This window comes from Corvus hawaiiensis, chromosome 2, assembly GCF_020740725.1.
Source record: "Corvus hawaiiensis isolate bCorHaw1 chromosome 2, bCorHaw1.pri.cur, whole genome shotgun sequence".
In the NCBI taxonomy this organism is placed as follows: domain Eukaryota; kingdom Metazoa; phylum Chordata; class Aves; order Passeriformes; family Corvidae; genus Corvus; species Corvus hawaiiensis.
This window is the reverse complement of record NC_063214.1, coordinates 102,717,213-102,733,349: the sequence shown is the minus strand read 5'-3', so window position 1 is coordinate 102,733,349 and position 16,137 is coordinate 102,717,213. Positions and strand designations below refer to the sequence as shown.

The 16,137-nt window shown below is 37.3% G+C and overlaps 1 protein-coding gene across 6 annotated transcripts in view; it reads right to left on the bottom strand.

Annotated features, from left to right (window-relative positions):
• TBL1X (transducin beta like 1 X-linked) overlaps positions 1-16,137 on the bottom strand; it is a 193,041-nt gene that overhangs the window by 71,449 nt on the left and 105,455 nt on the right. The window lies entirely within an intron of this gene.

Genomic DNA, 16,137 nt, shown 5'->3' with positions numbered 1-16,137 from the left:
TCAGAAATCAAACTCCCTCTGAAGTCTCCAGCTGTTCCTATTTCTCAAAGATCAGATTAAATTTTGGCTGAGTCTGGCATAAGTAAACAAAATTTGCTAGTGCAGGCACTGGGGACACAATGACATGGCTCTTTCAAATCTCCAATCTTGATCCAAGTTTAGCCAAAAGTGTGAAGGAAAACACAGGTGTAGGTAGGTTTTGCTCAAATAATGGGGCACAGCAGAATTCCGTCTGTACACACCATTCTGCTGGTAGGTAACACAAGTGACAGAACAAGCCATTGGAGGACTCACAATCTATTTAACAGAATAGCATCCAGGTCATTCAGACAATGTATTAGTCTTCAAGATAAAATGGCAGTTTTGAGGTCAGAAATGTATGGCAATAATTAGATGCTCAGTGTTAAACCAGACCAGGGAGGTGGATTACAGCTATTCTCTTAATAGTGTCTCCCAGGCTTCCTAACAGCATTTAAAATAGTGCCTGGACTGCCTGATGTGGCTGGAGAACACAGCTTTATCTTTCATATCCATTAACAATAAAAACCAGAGACAGACTTGTCACAGGTTACAGTGTTCAGGTTGAGGGCTTCTACAGAAGTCATTTAGGTACGATAACCTCACTTGAACTGTGCTCAGAAGCTGCTATTGTGACACCCATGACACATTAAACACTTGTAAAGAAACCAGTCATCATTAATATCTCTATTTCTTCTGCTGCATAGAAAGGCTGAAATTGAGTTTCATTGTTTATAGATATGTCTGTGGTTTCAGAATCATTCTTTCTAGATTGAGCTGAAAAAAAAAACCCTGACCAATGTTGCCCAGATTTAAGTTGTATGTCCTGCCTTCCTGTAGCTCAATTAAAAAAATTCAGTCCTGCTTTATAAACCACCTTCACACAAGATCATTACATAAACCATTTGGAGATAGCTGAATAAGGCTGGCCAGCACGTGGTCAGCTTTTTTCTGTCTGATAAATTGACATAACCTCATCTAAAAACTTTAAAAAAACCCTTTTAAAAGTGAAAAAAAAAAAAAAATTAGATATGAGTTATACTCTACTATTTCTCTTAGTCTTTTTCAGATATACCAAACCTGAAATCTTAAATATTAAGAATAATCTTAACATTTCCACTTCCTGCACCAAACCAGTTCACACAGACTCCTACAGGGTATTCAGAAACTGTGTGGTTGAAAGTCTCCTTGTGGATTTCATTCCATGAGATACCAGGCCATTCCCAAGGATGAAAATAAGCCTGGTTATTTCCCAACAAGTTTGACATTGTTTTGCTGTTTCCTGAATGAGTGTATCAGTCCTTGGCCACCACACAAATCATCCAGTCAGGACAGGCTATTTTTATCGCTCCCAGATGGTCTTTATGTACTTTCATGCATGACATGAGCTTCGCAGGATACAACCACTCTGTCGACCTTGGTGCATGTGAAACTGTTTTCTCCAAGTAAAGAAAGGTAGGAGCTGTGTCGTACACATGGGTACATCTATTCATAGCTATGTCATGCACTTCAGCTAGCACTGCATCATTTCATTTTCACAATGTACCTTGAAATTTGTCATTGGCAGGAGTTCAATTTGTGTCATAAAAAACACACTGTCTCCAGTTTCAGTTCAATCTAGTTATCTGCTGCTTCCAAAGGGAAATGTGACAAGGCATTTGCATTCAGGAGTCGAACAGTACTTTTGACCCCAGCTCTATTTTGACAGCAAACACTCAGCCATTATCACTCATTTCTGAAATTATATTGGAGATACTATTGACAGTCAGCATCTGAATAAACTCTTCCAAAAAATTCCCTTGAGGCTGTCTTCACATAGTCCTGGAAGTAGTGAGAAAAAAGTCCACACTCAAATATTTGACCTCAGCATTATTAAAACTACCTGACTGAAACATTACAATCAAGTACCTCTAGATAAGCCAATAAAAAACATGAATTATATTCCTTTTTGAGGATAACCAGCTATTGATATAGGTTGCTGCTTAGCAAAATGGGTAACTTACACATTGTACAGCAATTCCTGTAAGTGGACATACATGGTGTTAGTAGATATAATAAAAGCAATTTTGACACCACCAAGATGCTTGTAGCCTCTGAAGGCTCCTTCCACAGTAAAGTACAGCAAAACACAGCTGTAGTTTGGGAAACCAAGAGAAGGTGAAGCCCATGGTACAGAAGTAAAGAGTTTATCCACCCAAGAATATCACATTGGGAAAGAACCTGAGGTGTCCCTGGCACTTCAGCTGCCCTGTTTGGCTCATTACTGTGTAGCTCCAGGCCATAACTGAAACCAAACTACACATCAACGAGGGGCAGTGACACATGACAGAAAACGCCTAGGGACTTGGACTTGTAACTTAGGCAGCAAATAGCAACTTCTGTAAAACAGCTATTCCAGGAACTTGCTAGACTGGTTTCCATATTCTGCTCCTGTTCTGGGCATTACATCAACTTACAACAACTTAAAGAGAATTTGTTGTCGATGATGATGATGATGAATGGCATGCTCGTTTCAAATACTTTTATATATGGAAGATGAGAAACATTTTATGGAGCTTGAAACATAACCAAAAAGTGACAGTACGCATCAAGCCATGGGACACAAAAAAAAAGATGCAACATGCCTTTTTTCTCTTACTTGGAACAACTTTATAACTTTAGTACAGTGCTGTTGCAAAATTCACTAAAGAACATTGTTTTCTGTCTCTATTAGGGACTCATGGGAAAACTGCTCTGTCTGAAGTTCAAATTACATCTTCCAGTATTAAACTCCTTGGTCTATATTTTGACAGAGAATTGACATTTTCCTTCACTGTGTTCAAAACCCTACAGTTTTAAAAGCATATCTGGTACTTGATACAGTCATGCATTAATCCCTCTGACCTCAAAATCAAGGAAAACAAACGCCCCATAACATATTAAAGAGAAAATGCTACTCCTAGATAGCTGAACTGTGCCTGTAAACTATTACTGGAACCACAGACACATTCCTGTTCGGTTGGCTTAGCTACAGAGACCAGGACTGAAGGCAGAATGAAGTCCCCAGGTACGTACTCGCTCGGCACACCCTGGCTTACAACCTGGTAGGAGATGTGGGTCTCACTCAAAGTTCAGAGCAAAACTTTGGCCCTTCTCCTCAGCTTTGGACAGGGAAGGATGCTGGTGTGTGGAAGCAGGCTGTGCCAAGCCTTCAGTCCATTCTGGCTGGGGACTGGCATCCCCAGGGGCCCCTGGTGTCACTCCTCAGCTGCTAAGTCTGAGCACTACATTAGGTGCTACCTTACTGTAAACAGCACCAACGGACAAAACCAAATGGATAAAAATCAGGATGTCTGATTCTGAAGTCTGGTTCAACTGCAGATTTGTTTTGTAACCTGGATTTACATCTGGAAAGGTGTGTTTTATCAGCTTCAGTCAGCTCTAGGTAAGCTGGCTCTGGTTGGTGAAAGATGACAGGCAAGTGTCATCTGGCAGCCCTGAGGACTCCTGCCATGGCTTTGTCCACTACAGCACTGCTCCTGCCACTGAAAATGTCTCTGCTCAAGTGTGAATATGATGCACAGGCAGCAATGCAGGTGTAAATTGTATCTAATAATTAAAGAAAAAAACAGGGATATATTAAGAGAGCTATACACACCCAATTATTTTTCTGTACTTAAGTAAAGAGAAGTCCTTTTTCAGAAAAAAAAAAATCACTAGGGTTTTTACAATCACTCTTAAGCTATCACCTTAAATAATGTAGTTTGATCACATGACTGAGTTGGGCAGCAAATGAAATTCACAGTAAATCCAGAGTGCAATTACTTGTTAAAGTCTATTTATATGAGCTTAAAAATGTGTTGAAAAGAAACATATTTGTTTTCATGTCCTACACAATTCATCTTGCTCTAAAAGCCTGGAATATAACAAAATTTCGTAACAAGCCACCAGCACCCGGAGAGAAAAACAGTCTTATCCAGAGATATCGTCCTTTTCTACCAAGTCTTATGTTTGGTTTTGTACAACCTAAGCCATTTTTGTGCTAGAGAAAGAACCACCTGCAGTACTGAATACTGTAAATAAGACTGTCATTTGAGCACTGAAATGAAGAGAAAATATTTCAAGCTTGTTTCATATTGTCCTAATGAAGTATGTTTTGTAATTCAAAATAATGAAAAAAAGGATGCAGTTTAGGCTGAAGACTGATTCCCAAAGATTACATTTGATTCTCAAGTCCAACTCTGCAATCGTGGGAAATACAACTTAATCTTTTTACTTGGATCTCACTGTAAAGTGCTTTATAATAGTTCACTTAGGATTCATCCATCTCACCAGTGTTTCGTGGTAATTAGCTGGACAAAATACACAGAAAAAATGAAACAAAATCCCAAAATGATAAAGCAAACCTTATAAAAGGATATAAACTACACGTATCTTCACTTTCAAAGTTCTCTTCAAGATACTTCATCTTCACAATAAAAAACCCAGCCTTGACTTTGAATTCAAGGTTGATTGAATTTCGTCACAGTCCCAACCTTCCAGATCCTGCTAATTCAAATTATTAATTGGCAGATAGCCAGAAGAAGCAGGGGAGGGGAAATCTAATCCGTGCATGTGTGTAGACAACCAAAAATTCCCTTTACAATTGCTTATCTCCATATTCCCTCTGTTCATCTTCCAGAAAAGCAATAAAATAAGAGCAGAAGCACTGTCTTAGTAGACGAGAATAAAGTGCTGGAAGTATAATCCATTTTCCAGCAACTGCAGAAACACATAGTCTTGCCTTTTTTGCTCTCCTTGTTTTCACTGCTGGTATTAGCAGTAACTTTTTAACTGCTGCACAATATGGCAAGTCCCTCTGACAGGACATGTAAAGCCAAAGCCTCTTTCCCCAAGAACTTTCAGTTAAAGCTCTTGACTAAACCCACTGGAGCTATTAAAGTAAAGGGTGAGACTTTATGACTCTCAAGTGAAGCAGGGGCATGACAGTGATCCTGAGGCACTCAGAGAACCTCACTGCTTTCAGCTCTAAGGAAGGCACAGTTTACAAGGAAGAAGAGGAGGGATGCAGGGGGCTACATGTAAGTGCACAAAAAATTGGTTTATCCACTTTCTAAGCTCGCTCTTTCTTGTGTCACATCCCACAATTATTTTTGCCTTTTCTCATTTCTTTGTTATGTTTTAAAACTTCCTTATTGCTCCTTAGGGTTGGGGGTATTATCTTTATGCTGGGGCGGCTGAAACTTTGCAGCTTTCTATTTCCAAGACATTTGACTAAACCTGGCAACATTTACAGTATCTGCTGAAATCAATACCTGACTTCCTCTATCCCAAGTAGCACTAATTAGATAACTGACAGTAAAACAAAAGAAAAAAGAGAAAAAAAATGAAAAGATATGATGATCACTGTCATCTGCCTACTTTTGATACCAGTCACTTTTTACTGCTACCATTGAAAGAGTGAATGGTTAAATCTGAAAATATTTGTAGCATAAAAAATACATACAAAAATTCATACTCCATTTTTACAGGTTATGTAGGTAATAGAAGAGCTGGAGCTAAAAGCAGTATGTGAAATAAAATAATGATTTAGATTTGAAAAGACCTTTAAGATCATGAAGTCCAATACATGAAGTACAATAATGGTATTCATACACCTTGCAATTTGTTCCTTGCTGAAACCCCTGTGGACACCTGACAGCCAGAAGCTGGAAGCCTGGGGTGTCCCAGCTGTCACCACAGTGCAGGTGACCCCAGGAGGCTGCAGGACACTTATGGAAGGGTAGAACTCCACTGTGGGGAGCTCAACTGTGGCTGGGCAGATTTATATAGCACTGCGGCCTTGCTGGCCAGGTTTTGCACTTCTTGCTGTAAGGCCTGCAAAGCCATTTGAACAAATGGTATTATGGACTTGGGATTTTATGTTGCTCTTCATTGTATTATTCCCATAGTCTGTGGGAATAAAATTGACTTTAGGAAACCAAAGGTCAATCTGTTGCAGTTTTTTTTCTTGCACGTTACTGCTAATAAGAAATTGTGTCAAAGTGAAATTAGCTTTAATTTGCAGGGACGTTGCTTCAATACCCCTTTTTGCAGTGTTGTTGCCGTAGATACGACCAGCTGTATCTGACCAAAATTTATTCAAACGTTTGTCTGTTTCACAGGGAAGGTGAGTTAGACCTGACTGTCTCTTATCAGCATGGGCTATGGCTAATAGTCAAAAATGCAGCAAACACCCCCTTGTTACCATGTGTACCAGCACCAGCATTTGGGGCAGATACTCATATATGAAAGATACCTGAGCTAGAAGCTATGCTCTTACTTTCCAAAATCTGTATGCAAATTCAAAGCCATAATTTAGCCTTTAACGTAATCAAATACCCTTTAAACATGAGGGGAGTAATAGTTTGTTTCAATAGGCTTAACATTAATCTCAAATCTTTCAAAAAATAGTTCACCATTAAGCACAGCACACGGAAAACCGTTTTGCAATTGCTCCCCTTCCTCCCAATTCTTTATGTATTCAGAAATACTTCTACTGTCCTGCCAGCTCCAAGAGGTAAGTAATTTCACTTGGAAAAAAGATGCACCCTGTCAACCGTTTCTCAAGCCCCAGCCTTCTGCAAAATCCAGCCCTATCTTACTACATACAGTAAGCAACTTTTGCTTTAAGTCTTGACCTCATCCTTTTACCTCTGTTTCAGCTTGGTGGGCCTAATTTAAGTAATGATTTACTAATTAGATGAAAAAGCATTAAAAATGCCTGCAAAACTAATCAGGAATCAAGTCCCAGTGACTACTGCACCTTCAATCACCTAATTTCCGTTGCTGCCAGATCAAAGGTATTGCAGAGGGCACAGACTCAACAGCAGAACTCAAACGTGAGGATGGATTATTGACAATTGAATGCCACTGATGAGTAAAGCAAAACTAAAAAGGACAGCTTTTCAAATGTGCAGGGGAAGCAAGAGGTTCATAAGAATTCTTCTAATAGCCCAGTTCTTTTCTGCTTCCAGGTCTGTTTAGTTGACATTCACTGTACTGATCTGGTGTAATACAACTGGGGATGGGGGAACACAGTATCAGTTGGTTTTATTCCAATACTGGGCTGAAAAGCCCATTAATTATGTGAGATTACACACCATCCGCAGGAAATGACTCTTGTTTTCGAGTGTTTGATTACTATGGGAAAAGAGTAACCGTGCTTTTAAAGCAATGCTGCAACAACTTCTTCTATATTGTCTATTATCCAGAAGGAAATGAGGTAATTCTAAGAGCAGAATGTTAATTTTTATGTGCTATATTGGTTAAAAATACTACATGGTAATGAAAAGCTATTCTGCATTGTTCAAAACCAAACTAAGAGTGGCTAAGTTAATAGAACTGTTTAGATGACAAGGTACAGTATACGACAAATTGTCATTGGTTTTAGGCAGTTTTATGCCTAGTTTTTAGGCTCAGATAATACAAAATACAACAGCAGGAAAACATGATCACAGATGTATGAATTTATCTGTTTCATCAGTTCAGTTCTAGTTTAAAGCAGTTTAAATGAGCTTTGATAATGAAAGGCGATGGGAGCAGATCAAATGGTGCAAGTGATTTGATTAGCTCCCTGCTAACCATCACGGGTAGATTTAATTTAGAATGGCAAGATCACGTCTGACTGTGGTAAACAGCTCTGCACCTGCCTTCTGAGGTGACACCTTCATAGGAGGGAGACTGAGATCTGCTGTATTTGCAAGGCTTTTAGGAAAATCACTCATTTTAAGCTTCTAGTATCTTCCCAAGACAAAAAAAAAGTTTTATAAAGAGAATGATGCAAGTTTCTAGAACACTAAGAAATCACACAATGAATAAAATCTGCTGCGTAAACTCTCTCCAAAGCCACTGAAAAGTATAATTAAAATTATGTAAACAAGCCCTGGGGCTGACTTTAGTAGTTAACCTGAGCAACTGGGACAAAGCCACAGCAAAAGCCATACACCTGAAAGATTTCATCAACAAATCTACTCCAGGAGTAAGAGACCTGCCACAGTACCAGAAACTGTATTTCCTCCATCCCTGTAAAAACAAGGCCACTCTTATTTTGCTCTCTCTTTCAAAGGGACATACAATTCTTCTGCTGCATAGCAACAATGGTTTAAATCAACACAAACGCAATCTCATTTGTCTCCAATATTCTTATGTCAAAATATCAGCAACACAAAACATAATATAATGATGCAGAGCATTACCTATCAGTGAGTTCTAAATGCTCACTCTCCAGTGAAATCCTAAACCAAACCTGACTTAAGAGAAAACACATTCCAAGAGGCTGGACTCTAACAAAACTGACATACTCTTTATCCAAGTTGCTGTATGAAAGGCAAGAACATGCACTGATTACAGGACAGCTGACCAAAGCAAGAAGAGAGCTCTGAGAGGCATGGCACCACGAAAACTTTGGGGAATGATTGAAATAATACCCACAAGATAAATGGAAACTCTGTGTAAGGGGATTTTGCAAATTCTCAAAACACAATTTTGATGAAAAAAGTTAATATAGAGAAAGATGGTTAGTGTATGGGGAAAAAAATAGGGAGAAGAGGCTTTTTTCCCTCATTTTTCGGTTTTGGCTATACTAGCTAATCAAACATCTCTGGAGAAGAGAAATTCAGGGGATTCCCAGGATTAGGCCTCCCAGTCAGGGTTGTCAGACCACTCCCTCCTCCTCTTTGACTTAACTTCCCTGACCCAAGTGCATCTACTGATATCATTCCTTGGAGCACAATTTTCAGATTGATGGTACCACAAATAGCTTTGCTTCCTTGACTTTTGCAGCTCCGGCCTAGGGTTATTATTTTAAAAACCAATATAGGAATTGTTACCTTACTTTTTTTTTAATGATCTTTGCATAATTTTAAACACCTACTTATGGGGAGAATTTTCACTTTTTGAGCTTGCAAACACTGTATATATTAACAGACTTCCAAAACATTATCTGATTAGGTTAAATTCAGAAGATTTGGGCTTACTCATAAGCAGATAATTTGCAAAGATCTATCAGTATCTAGAGAGAAATCAAACACATGCATACATCACAAGGAAAACCAGCATCTCCAGTTTACTACTGAACAATGATTTATCAACTCAAATAGTTTAAAACAGAGTCATCCAACTATGATTAATAGCTTGACATAAAAGCTATTTAAAGCTCTTTAAAAGAAAGAAATGAATAAAATATTGGAATGAAATAATTTATCTGGAAATGCTTGAGGCAATGTTTTGTGAAAACCTCATGTCATTTCAGATACCAAGTTTAAACTTAGTCATATTTTAACACAGCTGAATTTTTAACTCAAAAAATAAAGAATTTGCAAAAAAAAGTAATGAAACTAGAAGTGCGAAATGAGATTATTGTTCCAAAACCTGAAGTAATTTATTTTTAAATATGAGATTAATTTACATTTGAAGTCAAAGTTTGAAGCAAATTACTGAGCCTTAAATGACCACAGATATTTAATATCTGTGTTCATGGAATGGAATCACGTGAGGAGCAAGAAGACACACTGTTGTTTAAGGCCATATTACAATCTTTATTCAAAAAGGTGCACTGCACCTTTCTTTTGTGCCAGTAAAATAATTTTTGCATAATGATGCTCTATTTTTAATATAGAGGAAAAGATTAATCTCAAAGTCAGCTCCTTGCTGTACCTTGGTCTGGAACAGTATTTCTGAACTAGCAGTCCAGAAACTGCCAATAACTACTATGGTAGGAATATTTCTTCATACAGGCTGCTGTTTTCCTAATATTGTCAACTACACTTAAGGGCACATATTCTAAACACACATTTTGAGATAAACCACCGAGAACATAAGGTTTCCTTGATGCATTTTGCAGTTGCAAGAGGCAGAACTGGTTGCTACAGTACCTTTGCTTGGTGGCAAAAGTACACTAAGAAGCTGTAAAATGCAACTGTAAATAAGTTTTGAGTTCATATTTTACGTGTTATAAGTTTTTCATAACTGTCTATCTAGACAAATGCATTACTAAATGTGTGATATACTACATATGTAGAAAATTAAAAGACTAAAGATACCTGATATACAGTGTAAACAGTTCAGCATAAAAGTTAAAGAATTATTTGAAGGCCAGTGACCTAAAGGGAAGTTTTAATTGTTTGGGCTTTTTCTAGCATCTTACACAAAGCTAACCTCAGGTTTTGCTTGGCACTTTATAATTCAAGGAAGAGAGAAAATGTCTAGCAGAGTCCTGGACTCACTTCAATCAGTAAGAAAGATGCCAGAGGCCTCAAACCAGCTATTACTAAAAACGATGAGTATACAGTACAAACTGTTCAAAGCACGGTGTCATTGCCATCGTGTTTACAGAGTTCTCTGAATCAGACTGGCATTTTTTTCTGTGTTGCAGAGAAACAAAAATGTCTTATACTTTTAAAATTAGTTTTACAATGTTGAATGTAATCATCCTTTAAACATACAAGCTAAAAAAAAATATTTTTTTCATCTATCAAGGAATGTAAAAATGATTAAGGTGAATCATTATAGCCAGAAACCTTGATTACAGGGGGAACTAAGTAGGAACTAGAGAGAAATTATTCTACATTTCCTTGATCAGAGATATACAATCATGCTATAGATGAAGGCAGCTATGATTGATTATTCTGTTTATTAGGACTGCAAGCTGGTTAGATAAAAGAGAAATTAATTTGTGCATGCATCAGTTGAACTAAGCTTATTTAAACTGATTTAGGTTGACGATAAACACAATTCATGTTACAGACATTTGGGATGCTTGCTAAATCACATTGTAGCTCAGAGAGCAACCAATACAAAAATGTTAACCATTTCAGATAAAACAAAAATTGCAAACCCACTTTGTTCTATTACAACAGAGGTGTTTGGGAGAGTGCCTTCCCTGTTCCCCCAATTTTTTCTGAGTAGGTGCCATCTGCATTAACCCAACCTCCAGAGCCATTTATTAGGAGGAGATACAGCACCATACAACTCTGGGTAGCCATCTCACATGTGAAGGTCTGAACACAGCAGAGATTAATCAAAAGCTATGGGCAAGTCAATAAAAGACTATTTTGAGACATACTGCACAAATGGTGGCACCAGTGTAAAAAACCAGGTGTGCTGCAGCTGTTTGCTCCTTACCTGGAGTTTACTGTCCCTGACAGCTGAACAAGAGCTAAAGACTGACTGGTCTCTCATTGCATTCTTTAAAGCTACAACATCCTGGTCGTTTTTAGAGACTTCAGCAGGAGCTGGCTGGGAATGGACTTTGCACTAAAACAGTTCAGGGACTCAAGTGCTCTGCTTTTGCAGCTCAGGTATGGGATCTGCAATACCTTAAATCACCTCAGCTTTTTCTGTGGTGATCACTCACTCTCCAAATATGCCATTACAACAATTTTCCTAATCACTGTACTCACCTTTGCGAAAAAAAACAAGCTTGGACCAAGGTCCTTGATTACAAAGCCAAGTGTGAACCTGTGACCTCATTGTGTAAGTAAAAACATAGTATCAGTGACGACATGTTTGCAAATCCATTTTGATTAATTATACCTGCAATATCTCCAGTTGACACCAAAGAACTACACCTTAACTCTGACCTCTGCATTACACAAACTTTTGAGAAAAAAAAATAATTTTGTTTCTTTTCATTTACGGCATTTAGACTAGACAGTAAAATACCAGGAGGAAATGTTTACAGGCTGCTTGAAGATGGAATTTCTTCTGAAATTAACTGATGTTGAGCTGTATATTGGGCACAAATTTTTAGCATGTACTATCTATATAACAGTATGTTTATCCATAAGTTATATTCCTGTTTCATTAAATCAAAGCAGTTCAATTAGGAACAAGGTCATACAAAAATGTAAATGGAAATACAGAATCCTGTATATCTCCAAGGCTTAATTAACAACTTATTAAAAAACCAATTCTATTACCTGTCCTGTTTCTGTGTGGGATGGCTACATGAGACATTCAGATTATTCAGGAGCATGTTTAACTAGACTGCCTGTAGTAATTCCATTTCTACACCATAATGTGGTAAAATAATTCAGTTTAAAATAAAAGCTTTGTTTGAATCAACCTTTAAAAAGCGGAAAATCCTATTTGTCTTCAGAGGAAAACTGTCCTAGCTCTGTTTGGGAAGCAGCTGATTTACTGCACATACACAGTCCTTCGATACAGACAGGTTGCAGAAGGCACTGTCTCTGGAATGTGCTACACACAGTGTGTGCACGGTACCTGTCCAAGGAAACACCAAGAGTGCTGCAGCCTGAGCCGAATTCACTGACCTGGGCTTATTCCTGCAGTGCTGCCCAGACAAGTTAAACAGACTTTGCGTGGATGAAAAAGCACTCTTGACCTGTGTGAAGTCTTTGCTGGGCAAACTCAGAGGAGCAGTTTTGGGCAAGGCAGAGCTCCACTTCCCCCTCCTTGTGGCATGGTGTTTACTCATGAAGGTATGAACCTTTCACTTCAGCTGGCACTCCAGGTGAACTAAATATATACTTATTAATGACTACAACAAAAATTGCCTTTTCCCACTTTGCATATGTATTATTAGCACTTTCAAGTGACTGGCACAGTGAATGTGGTATCATAATGTGCTCTACAAATCAAATAGAGTATGGGATTATCACAGTTGAGTCCTACAAGGTCTGAGCTATGCCTTAAATAATCACCAGCTTAGTTTAAAAAGGATAAGGCATTTTGCCACCTCATTTTGAATGCTAGCATCCTCTTTACCATCATCAAAAACCTTCCTTGAAACCTTAGCCGTGTTAAAGAAAAAAGATTTTTTAAAAAAAGCACAATAATTTTATTCCACTGTCAGTATTTTAAAACCATACTGTGTAAGAGAAAGGCTCAAAGCAAGTCTCTCAGAAGTTAGCCATGACTGGAATAGTTGTTTCATCTCTCCACCACAATGTAAAATACACAAGTTCATGTCCTAGCTACATATACTTTTTTCTGACTTGGTCGATAGCCCAAAAAGTACTAATTAATATTTCATGAATAAAATCAGAGTTCAGTTAAACATGATTCACCAAGTAGCAAGAGAAGTACCAGGGATTATATAAACGAAGCTCTACTTGAGCCATGAAACAGCTGCAAATTTAAAGACTATTCATGTTATTCTAAAATATGCTTATTCAAAAAAATATTATTACAACAGTTCACTGTTTTTCAGTGAACAGATATGATACCATGAGACTTTTAAGAATAACCACTCTATGAACACTGAATGCTGAGTAGTCAAGGGGAATAGCCCATGTGTACACCCACAGGTGCAATATTATTTGATGACAACACTTGAAAAACAATGTTAAAAAAAATCAATACAGAGTTTATTATTAAACCTGAGAATTATAAAGAATATTGCTTAAAAGCAGATCAATTTTCTAGCCCATAAATCTAACTGACCAATAAAATTATTTGGTGGGATCAGGTGCCAACAGTAACTTTTGTTAACATACAAAGTCCCTGCACCCTATGCCTGTGCAATATCACTTATAAAGTTCTAAATAAACCGAAACAAATAATTAAAAACTAGTAATCGTAAAAAAATCATAAAAGCTGTTATGGAACAGTATGCATGGGTGTATTATGGTACTTTTCAGAATCATGCATTGGCAAGCAAACTTTTTGATTATAGTTTCTCTTACTTTCTTTGTATAAAATGCAGTGTTCTTATGCAAAAGAAGATGTATTTTCTCAAAATAAAATACCTTAGTGTTAACTTACGTATAATGGAACATTCTTCTCAATCACACCAAATGAATACTTTTGAAAAAATACTGTTCTGGAAACTTTTAATAAAATAATAAATGTTTTCTTATATTAATTTGTGCCTCTGCACTTCTGTCAACAGCCACAACTTGCACTACCACATTTCATTTGTGACATTCCTAAACTGCACCTATTCCAAGCTCTTTGAACAACTGAAATCTGCTGATATGCTGATGCATTTGAAGTATCTTCCACTACATCCTATCCATCTTGTTCTTAAATTCAAAGTAACTAATTCATACAAGAAACATAAAACTAGAAAAAGGTGACCTGTTTCTTCCTAGGTATCATGTGCATACACTTACTTTTCCTACTTTTTCAAACTGAACTTCCCCAGCCTTTCAATTTTTGACATCTAATTTCGTCTCATCTTGCTTTTTACAAGGTTTTTTAGTCAAAAGACTATAATGTGCATTCATACAACATATCACACACGATCCTGATAAAGCTGACCTCTTATCATTGTCACACCTATCATACCAATAACAGTTATCAATAGTTATCACTCTAACTGCTGGGGAGATCTCCACTAAGAGCCAGACAAAGGATATAGAAGATGGTACTTTACACTACTAGCACCATTATTTCTCAAAATTACTGATAATTCAGGATGTCAAGATCTTGAACTCATGCAGGCAACATGCTAGCGGATCCCAGAAGGATATATTATTGGCAATTTGAGATAAAGCAAACCACCAAACCATATCAGAGAACTGAATGATCTGCTTAAGTATGTACTTGTAAAACATGAAAAGAACTATGAAGGATGTTCATGTGAGAGAAGTAAGCTAGAAATGCCACGCAGTCAGTAGTAACTCATCAGGCACTCCCAAATTTCACTGCCAGAATACATATTGAATGCACAGGCCCAGAGTGTAATTGTCATTTTGGTATTTGAAACAGTTTAGTTAATAGCAAGCATGGAAGTTCATTAGCCCAGTAAACTAGGGACAAATTTTGCATTTGGGAGAAAGTACAAGGGTAAAAATGTGGAGAACTTTCCCTACCCCATTGCCACCAGGGACCAAAGGTAATGATTAAATAGTCCAAAAAAAGGCAACCTGTGGCAAAAAAATGATACTCCCAGTCTGGGTTAAGGTGTAATTAGCTTGAAATATAGATTACACTTTAAAACCCAATGAAATTAATTCTAATAGGAAAATCTGGGTAATTGAAACAGCACAAGATCTCCAGCTTGGGGTTCATGTTTTAAAGGAATACAAACATGCTACACAAAAAACCCCAAACAATCAACATATATTTTCTTCTAAGTAGAAGAAAAGCATTTTTAGAGATAAGGAGGCCATTAGTAACGAAAATGAATCTTAAAAGACAACTTTAAATTAGTACACTGCAATAATTTGTGCCTTAAGAGTCTTAAAAGTGTTTGTGAGAGGATCATTTCAATGATGCTAATTTTCAATACATTTTGGAGCACCAGAGAAATTCAGTAAGACTGCTAGCATTTTCTGCCAATACTTGAGGATGGTAAGCAGTATGATCTCAGTAATTATAGAGCTCTATGTCATCACTAATCTCAGGCAAAATAACCACCAAACTGATAAAGGATAAATTCACTGGGAAATTACATGAACAAAACTAATGCCAGTCAACACCATTTTACAGAAACTTGCTAAATAAAACAGAGAATTTTATTTAATCATCTGATAAAGTTACAAACTACGGTCAGCAGACGTTATTCCATAAATGAAACACACAGACTTTCAAACGGCATTTACCTTACCGCCACACAAAACTCAGAGTAAGAAATTATTATCAGTATCATCAAATGTGATTAAGATATAGATATGAAAAAGTAGCTGTTAACAGGAAATAATAATCGAAAAAGTGTTCTACATTCCTCCAATAAAATCATCCAGTACTCACTCAACACTATTTAAGAGTATCATCAATGATACAAAAGTAAGAACCAAGTAGAGCCAAGTGGACTTATGCAACAAGCAAGAAAGAAACAATGCAGGTAATACCCAGAAAACACTTGGAAAATACATACAATCTTAATGGCATAGAAACAACTCGGTACAAATGATGGTGAAGCCTGACAGTAAAAGGGAATAATAAACGTCCCACGCATGTAAGCGCATAAGACCAGAGGTACTACTTTAGTTCACAGCATCAGTGGTACTGGAATAGTAGCTATATAGTCCCTGCATTGTTTTCCCAAAATGGCAAAGATCTTGTTCTTTCTCCATAATTCAACAAAAAAGGGGAAGAATTCTGTACCTTCTTAAGATGTTACCCAGAACACCCCATATGCTGCTATTAGCACAGAAACTCGTGTGGAAAGAGCACAGCAGCAATTTGAAA